Source organism: Oncorhynchus nerka, linkage group LG2, assembly GCF_034236695.1.
Source record: "Oncorhynchus nerka isolate Pitt River linkage group LG2, Oner_Uvic_2.0, whole genome shotgun sequence".
Classification (NCBI taxonomy): domain Eukaryota; kingdom Metazoa; phylum Chordata; class Actinopteri; order Salmoniformes; family Salmonidae; genus Oncorhynchus; species Oncorhynchus nerka.
Genome location: NC_088397.1, coordinates 37,362,074 through 37,375,345, shown reverse-complemented (window position 1 = coordinate 37,375,345; position 13,272 = coordinate 37,362,074). Strand labels below are relative to the sequence as shown.

General features: G+C 45.1%; 1 pseudogene; it reads left to right on the top strand.

Moving 5' to 3' along the window:
* The window catches only part of LOC115144738 (RNA-binding Raly-like protein), a 55,175-nt pseudogene extending 48,867 nt beyond the window's left edge, over positions 1–6,308 (top strand).
* Positions 6,309–13,272: the final 6,964 nt, after the last annotated feature.

Genomic DNA, 13,272 nt, shown 5'->3' with positions numbered 1-13,272 from the left:
GTAAAGGACCCTGGTCACAGCCAGGAGAATATCGCCACCCGTCTTGGGAGGAGGCACAGGGAGAGTGTGGCAGAGTCAGGAGTCAGACCTGAGGCAACTCCCCCTGTTTATCGTAAGGAGCCAAGGAGGAAACCAGAACCAGAGCCGGTGTTGGAGGTGAGCGAAGCAGAGACCGTGAAGGAGTGAATGGGGAAATTGGAGGAGAGAGTTATGAGGAAGTTGCTGTGTTGGTGCATGAGGCACGGCATTCGCCCGACGGAGCGTGTCGGGGATTTGATGGCACCTGGGTCAGCTCCATACTCGTCCTGAGGTGCGTGCTAGTCGTCTGGTGAAGATTGTGCCAGCCTCACGCGCCAGGCTTCCTGTGCACCTCCCTACCCTTGCACGTCCTGTGCCAGCTCAGCGCTACAGTGCTCCTAGCAGTGCTAACCCTGGCGGGCGTGGTACTGGTCAGGCACCGTATTATGCGGTGGAACGCACGGTGTCCCCAGTACGCGTGCTTAGCCCGGTACGCTACATCTCCGCTCCCCACATCTGCCGGGCTAGGGTGAAGATCCAGCCAGGGCGGTTGGTGCCAGCCCCAAACAGCAATCAATGCAGGTGTAGAAGCACGGTGGCTAGGAAAAACTCCCTAGAAAGGCCAAAAACCTAGGAAGAAACCTAGAGAGGAACCAGGCTATGTGGGGTGGCCAGTCCTCTTCTGGCTGTGCCGGGTGGAGATTATAACAGAACATGGCCAAGATGTTAAAATGTTCATAAATGACCAGCACGGTCGAATAATAATAAGGCAGAACAGTTGAAACTGGAGCAGCAGCACGGTCAGGTGGACTGGGGACAGCAAGGAGTCATCATGTCAGGTAGTCCTAGGGCATGGTCCTAGGGCTCAGGTCCTCCGAGAGAGAGAGAGAAAGAAAGAGAGAAGGAGAGAATTAGAGAACGCACACTTAGATTCACACAGGACACTGAATAGGACAGGAGAAGTACTCCAGATATAACAAACTGACCCTAGCCCCCCGACACATAAACTACTGCAGCATACATACTGGAGGCTGAGACAGGAGGGGTCAGGAGACACTGTGGCCCCATCCGAGGACACCCCCGGACAGGGCCAAACAGGAAGGATATAACCCCACCCACTTTGCCAAAGCACGGCCCCCACACCACTAGAGGGATATCTTCAACCACCAACTTACCATCCTGAGACAAGGCTGAGTATAGCCCACAAAGATCTTCACCATGGCACAACCCAAGGGGGGGCGCCAACCCAGACAGGATGACCACATCAGTGAATCAACCCACTCAGGTGACGCACCCCTTCCAGGGACGGCATGAGAGAGCCCCAGTAAGCCAGTGACTCAGCCCCTGTAATAGGGTTAGAGGCAGAGAATCCCAGTGGAAAGAGGGGAATCGGCCAGGCAGAGACAGCAAGGGCGGTTCGTTGCTCCAGAGCCTTTCCGTTCACCTTCCCACTCCTGGGCCAGACTACACTCAATCATATGACCCACTGAAGAGATGAGTCTTCAGTAAAGACTTAAAGGTTGAGACCGAGTTTGCGTCTCTGACATGGGTAGGCAGACCGTTCCATAAAAATGGAGCTCTATAGGAGAAAGCCCTGCCTCCAGCTGTTTGCTTAGAAATTCTAGGGACAGCGCTGCCAGAGCCTTTATATTCTCCAGCGTCGCCTGAGCTGCTCATCTGCCCAGCGCCGCCTGAGCCTCCCGTCTGTCATGAGCCGCCAGAGCCTCCCGTCTGTCATGAGCCGCCAGAGCCTCCCGTCTGTCATGAGCCGCCAGAGCCTCCCGTCTGTCATGAGCCGCCAGAGTCTCCCGTCTGTCATGAGCCGCCAGAGCCTCCCGTCTGTCATGAGCCGCCAGAGCCTCCCGTCTGTCATGAGCCGCCAGAGCCTCCCGTCTGTCATGAGCCGCCAGAGCCTCCCGTCTGTCATGAGCCGCCAGAGCCTCCCGTCTGTCATGAGCCGCCAGAGCCTCCCGTCTGTCATGAGCCGCCAGAGCCTCCCGTCTGTCATGAGCCGCCAGAGCCTCCCGTCTGTCATGAGCCGCCAGAGTCTCCCGTCTGTCATGAGCCGCCAGAGTCTCCCGTCTGTCATGAGCCGCCAGAGTCTCCCGTCTGTCATGAGCCGCCAGAGTCTCCCGTCTGTCATGAGCCGCCAGAGTCTCCCGTCTGTCATGAGCCGCCAGAGTCTCCCGTCTGTCATGAGCCGCCAGAGTCTCCCGTCTGTCATGAGCCGCCAGAGTCTCCCGTCTGTCATGAGCCGCCAGAGTCTCCCGTCTGTCATGAGCCGCCAGAGTCTCCCGTCTGTCATGAGCCGCCAGAGTCTCCGTCTGTCATGAGCCGCCAGAGTCTCCCGTCTGTCATGAGCCGCCAGAGTCTCCCGTCTGTCATGAGCCGCCAGAGTCTCCCGTCTGTCATGAGCCGCCAGAGTCGCCAGTCAGCATGGAGCAGCCAGAGTCGCCAGTCAGCATGGAGCAGCCAGAGTCGCCAGTCAGCATGGAGCAGCCAGAGTCGCCAGTCAGCATGGAGCAGCCAGAGTCGCCAGTCAGCATGGAGCAGCCAGAGTCGCCAGTCAGCATGGAGCCGCCAGAGTCGCCAGTCAGCATGGAGCCGCCAGAGTCGCCAGTCAGCATGGAGCAGCCAGAGTCGCCAGTCAGCATGGAGCAGCCAGAGTCGCCAGTCAGCATGGAGCAGCCAGAGTCGCCAGTCAGCATGGAGCAGCCAGAGTCGCCAGTCAGCATGGAGCAGCCAGAGTCGCCAGTCAGCATGGAGCAGCCAGAGTCGCCAGTCAGCATGGAGCAGCCAGAGTCGCCAGTCAGCATGGAGCAGCCAGAGTCGCCAGTCAGCATGGAGCAGCCAGACACCATGGAGCAGCCCGCCAGTCAGCATAGAGCAGCCAGAGCCGCCAGTCAGCCAGGATCTGCCAGAGCCGCCAGTCAGCCAGGATCTGCCAGAGCCGCCAGTCAGCCAGGATCTGCCAGAGCCGCCAGTCAGCCAGGATCTGCCAGAGCCGCCAGTCAGCCAGGATCTGCCAGAGCCGCCAGTCAGCCAGGATCTGCCAGAGCCGTCAACCTGCCTGAGCTACCTCTCAGTCCTGAGCTACCCCTCAGGCCTGAGCTTCCTCAGTAATGAGGCACCCCTCAGTCCAGGTGGGCCCTTTGTTAGGGTTACTAGGCCAAGGTCGGCGGTGAGGGTCGCCACCTAAAGGACGCTAAGTAAGCGGACTAAGACTATGTTGGAGTGGGGCCACGTCCCGCGCCAGAGTCGCCACCGTGGACAGACCCAGGCCCACCCAGACCCTCCCCTATGGGTTTAGGTGTGCGGCCGGGAGTCTGCACCTTTGGGGGGGGGGTACTGTCACGCCCTGGCCTTAGTACTTTGTGTTTGTTGCACCAGATAGGACTGTTTCGGTTTTGCCACATTTCTTGTTTTGTAGTTTATTCATGTATAGTTTCATTATTAAAGAACCATGAATTATAACCACGCTGCATTTTGGTCCGCCTCTCCTTCCCAGGAGGAATCCCGTTACAGATCTCTTCAAGCAAACAACAAAACAAGTTGAAAGATGGGGATTAGTGAAGCTTCTACAGTGGTGTATATAATTCCTGTTCTCTTTAAAATGATCATGATTATTTCATCCTAATGTGATTATTATTATTTTTTACTGATCAGTAGCTTGCTGCTTGCTGTGCCTTTACCTAGCTACGCACTTTAGTAGAAATTGAAGTTATAACTGTTCAAACAGTAATGTTAGCTACAGGGTTTCTTGCTTGCTGTTGAGCGACAACTTTTTTTAACATTAGCCTAGCTAGCTAGCTACTTGTTGTAAATACCAGGGCTTGTGTTCAAACTATTGAGGGGTCTGATGACAATACCAGGTATTTAATTCATTTAATTCAGTGGCGAACACGACAGGATAAATGCTTCAAGTCATGTGGCCATAGTTAGCTTTCTTGCCACTGCACAATGCACTGCCACTAGCTGTACCTAATGTTAGTAACGCGGTAGCCTACATTTCTATTTTCCATGGCGGTGCTGGTCCCACCACTTCTCTTTTCTTCTATATAGTTCTGATTTGTCACATCGATTTTATTTGTGTTGAGCTGATTGTAATATTCATGCTATGCAATATTAGTTTCTACCTGAACGGTTACAGCAGGAATGGGTCTAGCTAGTTTTATTGCACATGACCTGTTATGGTGAAAGTCATGGTAAGCTGCACTCATTAATGTTTCACCTTCGCACTCCAATTCGATAAAGTACGTGGCAGTCCTAGCTATCTACAGAAAGTTCACACAATTCTACTTTACTCATTGTTTTGGTTAATGTTGTGCTTCATCTTAGGTCTTTTCAGGATCTACCTGAACGAGTGTGAGCTGGAGGGGCAGCTAGCTGTCACCTCAACAAGCGTTTAGTCTCACTGCAGAATTAGACATTCATCCACGTTCTCCAAATGTCACATTTCTAAGTGTTTTTGTTGCTCCTACTACTCTGTATTGTTCTGTTACTCCAAACGTCAAAGTTAAGATTTAAGTTTAGGCACACATTCCGAATGGTTAAGGTAAGGGTTAGGGTTTGCGATAGGGTTAAAACAAAAAAATTCTAACCAACGTCCATGACTGGGATTGAACATTTGCCCGTCCACCACAACACTCTAACAAAACCCAAGCCTACTTGATGATAAAAGTGCTCTTGGATGCCCCTAGTGGCTGGTTTTGAAGGCATTTCCTGATGTCTTTGGGACAATTTCGACGTCAATCTTGAATGATCTCCCTGGTGACCTGCATGGATGAATCAGAAGTGGGAGAACCAAAGATACACTGTATGCTACTGTATGTTATCTTGACATTTATTGCTGTGCTGTCCTTGGCTAATAAATTTCCCCTTTTCTTTGAGAGCAACAACACTTTCCCATCTATTTCCTATGCTTCACCGGCACATTCATGTAAGTGTGAAGATATACATGTTAGAAAGGTGCACGTGTTCTAGACAAAATTTACTGCAATTGGCATACTACCTTTTACAGGTATTTACATGTAGTATGTTTGATGCTGAAAGCTATCCTTTTCCATATTTTTTAGGAGTTAAAAGCTCCCTCCACCGGAGTCAGCACCGAAGGAAAGGGAGGCCACAGCCACATCCTGGGAGTGGTATGCGGTGATTGATGAGGTGCTGGGGGGCTGCCACTCCATCAACACACCGGTTATCATCTCCTCATCCTCCCTAGGTGCAGCTGTGGGCTGCTCTCCCTTCCAGAAGGGTCCAGATGTGGAAGTTGGAGAAGGTGAATGCAAGGGAGGCATGCCTTATGGCCATTTTAGAGGCCATGATTAAGTAGTTTTATGTATTTTTTATGTATTTTGTACTGTTTTTGGTGAAGTCCTTTGTTTAAACCCAAAGTGGAATGCTGTTCTCATTGAAAAGTATTTTTGTATGTAAAATAGACCAATTGATATTGGTAATTCTACTGTTGGTGTGTTTTACTTTCCCCATTTCAACAAAAAAAATGCACTTGCACATCTGACCTATCTTGTTGCAGGTGCATGGTAACAGCTAGATAAGTTGAAAGAAAAAAACCTGCACACTGCTCACTATTATCACTTTTTTATTGAAGCTTAGGTGTTTGCCTCTTAGCGTTCTTCTGAGCTTTTTGCTCTACTAAACTAAATAAACCATCTTTGGTATAATAATAATAATACTATTACATTTCTGTAGTGCTTTTCATAACATTCTCAAAGCACATCAAAAGCAAAAACAAGCAACACATCATCATGAGTAGCCTAGCTATCTCCCGTTCATTCCTCTCAGGTGACTATTCAATTGATACATGCTTACGGTCAACTCAAGTTTACTCCAAATACGTTGTTCCAAATGCTAGCTACTAGGCTAATGTTAACCTAAAACAACACTCCGCTGTAGTGAGAGGTCACTGGGTAGGGTTACAGACGCTCAAGACAACCTGGAACTCGGGGAAAAAACGTGCTGCGACAGGGGAAAAATGGTTTTGAACGGTCATCCAACTCGGAATTACAAGTCAGCAACTCTGCATTATCCTGAAGGGAGTATGGATGTGGACGGAGGTGTTGGAGTGTGTTTGAGGTTACAGATGACGTGTGTTTTGGCTGCAGCACAGTATTGTACTAACGCCACTCCTTGTCTGAATGAATGTTTGCTCCAACCATATGTTATATCGCATGATATTACATAAAATTCTCTCAGTAGGCACTTACATTTCTCCTCACGTCTTTTCCCAGGAAAACAAGCACCTTTCAGAAATGGACTCCATCCTGCAATAAAAGGCAAGTTGTTCTGAATGTCGAAATACACAAGTGAAGTAAAGAAACCTGTGTCCGTTTGGATTGTCAGGAAATGTGCATGGCCACCGGGCATTGGTAAATATGTCAGAACAGAACTACTCTGATGCACATTCACAGTGTACTACTTAGACAGCCTGATCCAAACATCATGGCGTTAGCTAGTCAATCATTATATAAATCCCAGCAAAAAAGAGTATAGCTGGTAAAGTGCTTTATTCACTTGTTTGGAAACATGGATAAATGCTATAGCACTCACATGGATAACGTCTGGGTAGCTTGCAATGTAGGTCTTTTTGAATTAGGTGGATCAGCAATAATACTTGGAAAAACATGGAGAACCAGCCACTTATTTATCAACACAAGAATATATAAAGTAGATACAGGGACTATTCTTGGAATAGTACTATTGTACCTGAAGTTATATTGAATAAAATATACTATGCTTGCAGGCCTAATTTTTAATTGAAGATCAGCACAATATTCAATGAAATATACTATGCTTGCAGATTTAATTTTGATTGAAGATTAATCAGTTTTCTTTGTCTGAGAGTTTGTCTGAGAGTTCTGTAGATAATGTATGAATAGATACCTAGAAATCCACCAGAACTCAATAATACTTACTGGAAAACCTGCTATCCATCAGTACCAGCAAAGATTCAAGATAAAATGTATCAAATCCCCCATTTACTATAGTAAAGTTAAAAACAACTTCTGTCTTACTTGGCTCTAAGCCACAGTGTCAGTTACAGATATTTAGTGGGAAATTGTCCGCATTAATCTTGACCCAGGTGGGAAAAGTTAACAAAATCAGGGAAATTATACTGATTGTTTTCTCTAATCTGGTATTCAAGGTGAAAAGGCTACATTTTTATTGCGTTTCAACCACATCAGCCACTGCAATATTGCAAGGCTTTGAGAAGACAAACACGCCACAGCGTCAGTAATCAGTTTTTGATTTCACTGTATGCTGTTTATGGAGCTCTGCAGTGTTTGTGTGGCTCCTTGGTGTGGCAGCGATCCCCAGCCAATCACATTTCCCCATTTCTCCTCTGAGCAAACACCCAGTGTGGCCCAGGAGACCCAAGCCAAATGAGCACAGAGCTGGACACCAATTTCCCCAGTTCGTCAGGCTGCCTCCCCGACGGACACATGCGTTTATTTATCTACACGTTGACGCTCACAGAGAGTGTTTGTATTGGACCATACGGCTCCCACACTGAATCAGACCCTTGAGGGGTTGTTTTCATACAGTAAAATGGGGAAATTCACATCTGAGCCTTTATAGAAATAAAATTTGAACATACAGGTAACTAAAATAAAGGAAACACTTGAGTAAATGAGGGATACAAAGTATATTGAATGCATGTGCTTCCACACAGTTGTGATTTCTGAATTCATTAAGCAGTTAACATCCCATCATGCTTAGGGTCATGTATAAAAATGCCCAGTTGCCCATTAGTTTGGCTAACATGGCTAGAAGAAGATATCTCAGTGACAAGGAGCATAGGGGATTTAAATGGGATGGGTGTGTCTGTCGCCAGATCTCGACCCAATTGGTTCTGTAGCTGCGCCTGTCAGTGTTTTCCAACACCAACAAAAACACCAAATTATGGAATTTCTTGTAGAAGAATGTTGTCGGATCCTTCCAATAGTTCCCAGAACACAGAATCTATGCCAAGGTGCATTGAAGCTGTTCTGGCGGCTCGTGGTGTCCCAATGCCACTTTACGTTTGAATTTCCATTATTTTGGCAGTTACCTGTACATCGCGATGTGAGCCACAGCACTGCTGGTTTTCATCCTTCCCCTTTAATCAGGGACTGAGTGAATGACCTGAAACAAATATACTGAACAAAAATATGAACGCAACATGTGTGAGCACAAATTTCTTTACATCCCTGTTAGTGTGCATTTCTAATTTGCCAAGATAATCCATACACTGATTAAACTGATGTCAGAAACAGTCTCAGGGAAGCTCATCGTCTTGACCACTGGCACGCTGGATGGCAGGCAACGTGTATGGCGTTGTGGGCGAGTGGTTTGCTAATACACAGAGATACCTTGACGATCCTGAGGCCCATTCTCGTGCCATTCATCCTCCGCCATCACCTCAGGTTTCGTCATGATAATGTAAGGCCCACTGTCGCAAGGATCTGTTAACAATTCCTGGAATTGAAAATGTCCCGGTTCTTCAATGGCCTGCATACTCACCAGGCATGTCACCCATTGAGCATGTTTGGGATGCTCTGGGTCGACGTGTACGACAGCGCATTCCAGTTCCCACCAATATCCAGCAACTTCAACTCTATGCAAATGAGGTGTCGCACTGTATGAGGCAAATGGTGGTCACACTAGATACTGACTGGTTTTCTGATCCACGCCCCTACTTTTTATTTTATTTTTTTATGTATCTGTGACCAACAGATGCATATCTGTATTCCCAGTCATGTGAAATCCATAGATTAGGGCCTCATTTATTTATTTCAATTGACTGATTTTCCTTATATGAACTGTAACTCTGTAAAATCTTTGAAATTGTTATGTTTATGAATGCTACAGTACACTATGGCGGTGGGTGAAGTGAGTTCCCCCCATGCAATGTAAAGCACTGTCGGCACCTCGGAAAGAGCTATATCAATTCAATCAATTACTTATTATTCAAAACTAAAACGAATGTATGAATGGAGCCTATCTGAAAATGTCCAACTGCATTGACGGCATTAACGAAAGTATAATGTTCATACTGTGTTGAACAACTTGTCTTTTCATATGTGTTCTGCAGGAGCAGCCATTTTCCTTTTGCCTCAGTTTTGAGTATTAGACACATAAAGTATGACTTTATGTTACCAATTAACCCTAGAGGCCCCAGACTCAGCAGTGACTGGCCTGTAATGGGTATGCCCCCAAAGAGCCATAAATTCCAAGACCATACCTTAACGATTACAGCAGTCTGTCCCTCCATTCAGCTCCATAAGCAGGTGCTGTGTCTTAGTATGAAGATGCACTCTAAATGTATTTTCACCCGTAAAAATCTATTAATTTGTAACACTGTTTTTGGTACCAGAGCCAGGTTCTCTCTCTTTTCTTGCTAGGCTGTGGCCTGGAATTTTCCCTCCTTTTGTTTGTCTCTGAAGTCAAGGGGAAAATATTTTATGTTAGCTATTCGGCTTTAAAAAGCAACTGAGGAAAAATAAAAACACATGTGAGGATTGACAGTAATCCAGCCAAGAGGTTTTTCTTTTCTTTTTTTGGTCAGTATGCTCTGGTGCTCTCCATGTTCAGACACATCTTAATACTGCTCTTCCTTTTCTTGTCCAGTCAGCGGGGAGCTGGAAAAGACTGTTGACTGGAAACTGTGTTAGTACCACAGACTCCACAGGAAGACACTCAAACCATAGGGTGCCGTCAAAACCCACAACACCGGCCACAGATGACTGACAGCACTGTCAAGCAGAGAGGGAGACGCTCCCTTCAAACTGAGATCTCAAAAAACCACTACACCTCTGGCTGACACCACCAGACAATTAATACAGGAATTAAAAGATCTAAAAAAATGTCTAGAACCATGGGGTTCCCACTCGTCCAAACAAGCAGAATATTTCAAACTGAGGAATGCTACTAACGAAAGAAAAGAATGACATTTTTCTACTGTATGCTACAGATCCCTCCAATTGACCATCACTTCTTGTCCATCCTTCCCATTACCTCCTCTTCAGTCTTGTTTTTATTTATATACTGATCGATTCAACTGTTATTTTTAATGACTGCCTATTCCTCTGAAAGAGATCTTTACAAATGTAAATAAGCTGTTGACTTGGCCTGCACATATCCTTTCAAATCTCTCTGCAGAACCTGGCAGGGTTTTCATGAAGCAGGGTGAAGGAGCAAGCTAACTTACATTAAAGAGAATTATTAACAACGTTCCTGGTCTGTTTACCACTGGGTTAGAGTTAACAGGTCAGTAATATTTCCCAGCAGGCAAAATGTGGAACGCATCTTGTCTTTTTCTGGTTAAGAAGACAAAATGCCTTATTCTTATCATGGAAGTTCAGCGTTACAGCGTGATTGACATTTAAAGGCAATGTTCCCACATTAGCGGAGACTCCATTCACAGTAAACACTGCAAATGTCAGCTCAATCAGAAATGTCTATTAAATGTAAAGCTTCAGTGATATATATTTTATAGAGCCCATAATATAACCAGATTACAAACAACTGGTCTCTGTTACAATCAGGTAAATATTTTTCATGGCAAGAAGACATTTTGGACATATAACCAGATTGCAACTAAAAAAATACATATTTTTCTGGTTGCTACCAGTTTTGCCTGCTGGGATTGTCCCAGTTTCAAGATTAACTTGCTTTAACTATTGGAGAATATGGGATTGATTCAAAATGTTTACTCAAGTCATTAATACTCATGCTTTGAGAAATATCCAGGTGTCCCGGATCTGTTTAATATTAACGTGGAAGTTCTAGCTTTTTCACCTGATCAAGGCCATGTTCAACCTCCGCTTACCTCGCCTGAACAGGATTGGCAGAACAAAAAGTATTTGGGAAGATGGGGAACAGGCTGGCCCACATAAAGAACAGATGGAATGGAATGCCAGTTTGACAGCAAGTTAGTAAGTAAACACTAGTCAGGCCTGCTATTTTATTTCTAAAGCTCTATTTAGGCATGTTCAATAAGTAATGTTTTATTTTAGTTCTGTTTCCATTGATATTTGTTGGGTATTTCCCAGGTGACTAACTTCCTGGTTCCGGTTGTCACATAATGGTTATTTTAGTGAACGTTGAAGAAAATAACAATTAATTGGTAAGCATTGTGTTACCATTCTACCCTGTAATTTATCAATCCCAGGCAATTAGCATACTGTACACTTTAAGGAAAGCATAGTGTGACTTCCTACACAACCACTATCTTAATTATGTATGTACTACTTCTGAAAAAATATCAACACGTGAACTGTACATATGCACCATACAGCTTAACCAATTCCCTCCTACCAACTCTCCTGGGCAAAGAAGTCTCTTCTTCCAACTGTAGTCAGAAGTATAGCCCTATTGAGTAATGGCATACTTCATACTTGGTTAATAGCAGCGCAATTTCTCTGACATTATGAATTAAAACATTCATTTTTCATTTAAGGAACCCAATTACCCATAGGCTTACGGTATGAAGCCATCACAGGACCAGCCTGGGACATTTATGGAAGTTCATGCTGGCTACACGATCATGCCTGACTATTTCACTCTCTCTAGTTAAACACATCTAGGAATGCATGTGGAAAGGCCCCCAGGAATGAACTCTTGTTCAGAGTAATCCATCACATCATGAACACGGCGCACTGCAGTGCTCTGGGGCTATCGCTAACTACTTTTAGCTCTGTTACTTCTCGGCCAAGACATATTTTAATTGGGCATACATCAGAGGTAACGGTTGCCTAAATGTTTGGCGGAGACAAACTAAAGGGAGTATGACTTGTGCAACTAGCTATATCATTTTATCATTATTGTCTTGTAATAATACTTTAAATGTTCTTTCAAGCTACAGATTACTTGGATGAGTGAACCTTCAACTCTCCAACATTTAAGTCTTTGGACCTCACCTTCCAAGAATTTCCGTCCCTTGACTATGTGGAAATATGTGGAAGTTTTAAAGAGCGTCCTGTTCTGCCTTGGCAGGGTCAGAAAACAACACTCATTATTCATGAATGTCTCACCTCGTTTCAGAGTGTGCGGTGATGTTAACCAGGTATTTGGTATTTTATTAGGATCCCCATTGGCTGTTGCAAAAGCAGCAGCTACTCTTCCTGGGGTTCATACAAAACAATACAGAATGACAATACAGAACATCAATAGACAAGAACAGCTCAAACATAAATTCAAATATATATAATTAAAAGGCAAACGTAGCCTACATATCAATGTATACACAAACTGTCAAATAAGGGAGAGGCATTGTGCCGCGAGGTGTTGCTTTCTGTTTTTTTTAAACCATGTTCGCTGTTTATTTGAGCAATAAGAGATGGAAATTCCATGCAATTAGGGCTCAATAAAATACTGTACGCTTTCTTGAATTTGTTCTGTATTTGGGGATGGTGAAAAGACCCCTGGTGGCATGTCTGGTGGTAGGTGTGAATAGGTGTGTCAAAGCTGTGTGTAAGTTAACTATGCAAACAATTTGGGATTTTCAACTAAATGTTTCTTATAAAATGCAATGATGCAGTCAGTCTCTCCTCAAATCTTAGCCAAGAGAGACTGGCATGCATAGTACTTATATCAGCCCTCCGATTACAATTAAGAGAAAACTTGCCGCTCTGTTCTGGGCCAGCTGCAGCTTAACTAGGTCTTTCCTTGCAGCACTGGACCACACGACTGGACAATAATCAAGACTAGGCTAAACTAGAACCTGCAGAACTTGCTTTTTGGAGTGTGGTGTCAAAAAAGCAGAGCATCTCTTTAACACAGCCAGATCTCTCTCCATCTTTACAACCATTGAATCTATATTTTGACCATGACAGTTTACAATCTAAAGTAATGGCAAGTAATTTAGTCTCCTCAACTTGTTCAACAGCCACACCATTCATTACCAGATTCAGCTGAGGTATAGAACTTAAGGAATGATTTGTACCACATACAATGCTCGTAGTTTTATTGATGTTCAGGACCAGTTTATTACTGGCCACCCATTCTAAAACAGACTGCAACTCTTTGTTAAGGGTTTCAGTGACTTCATTAGCTGTGGTTGCTTATGCGTATATGATTGAATCACCAGAATACATGGACACGCATGCTTTGTTTACTACCAGTGGCAGGTCATTGGTAAAAATAGAAAAGAGTAGAGGGCCTAGAGAGCTGCCCTGCGGTACACCACACTTTACATGTGACATTAGACAAGCTTCTATTAAAGTAAACCCTTTGAGTTCTATTAGATAGATAGCT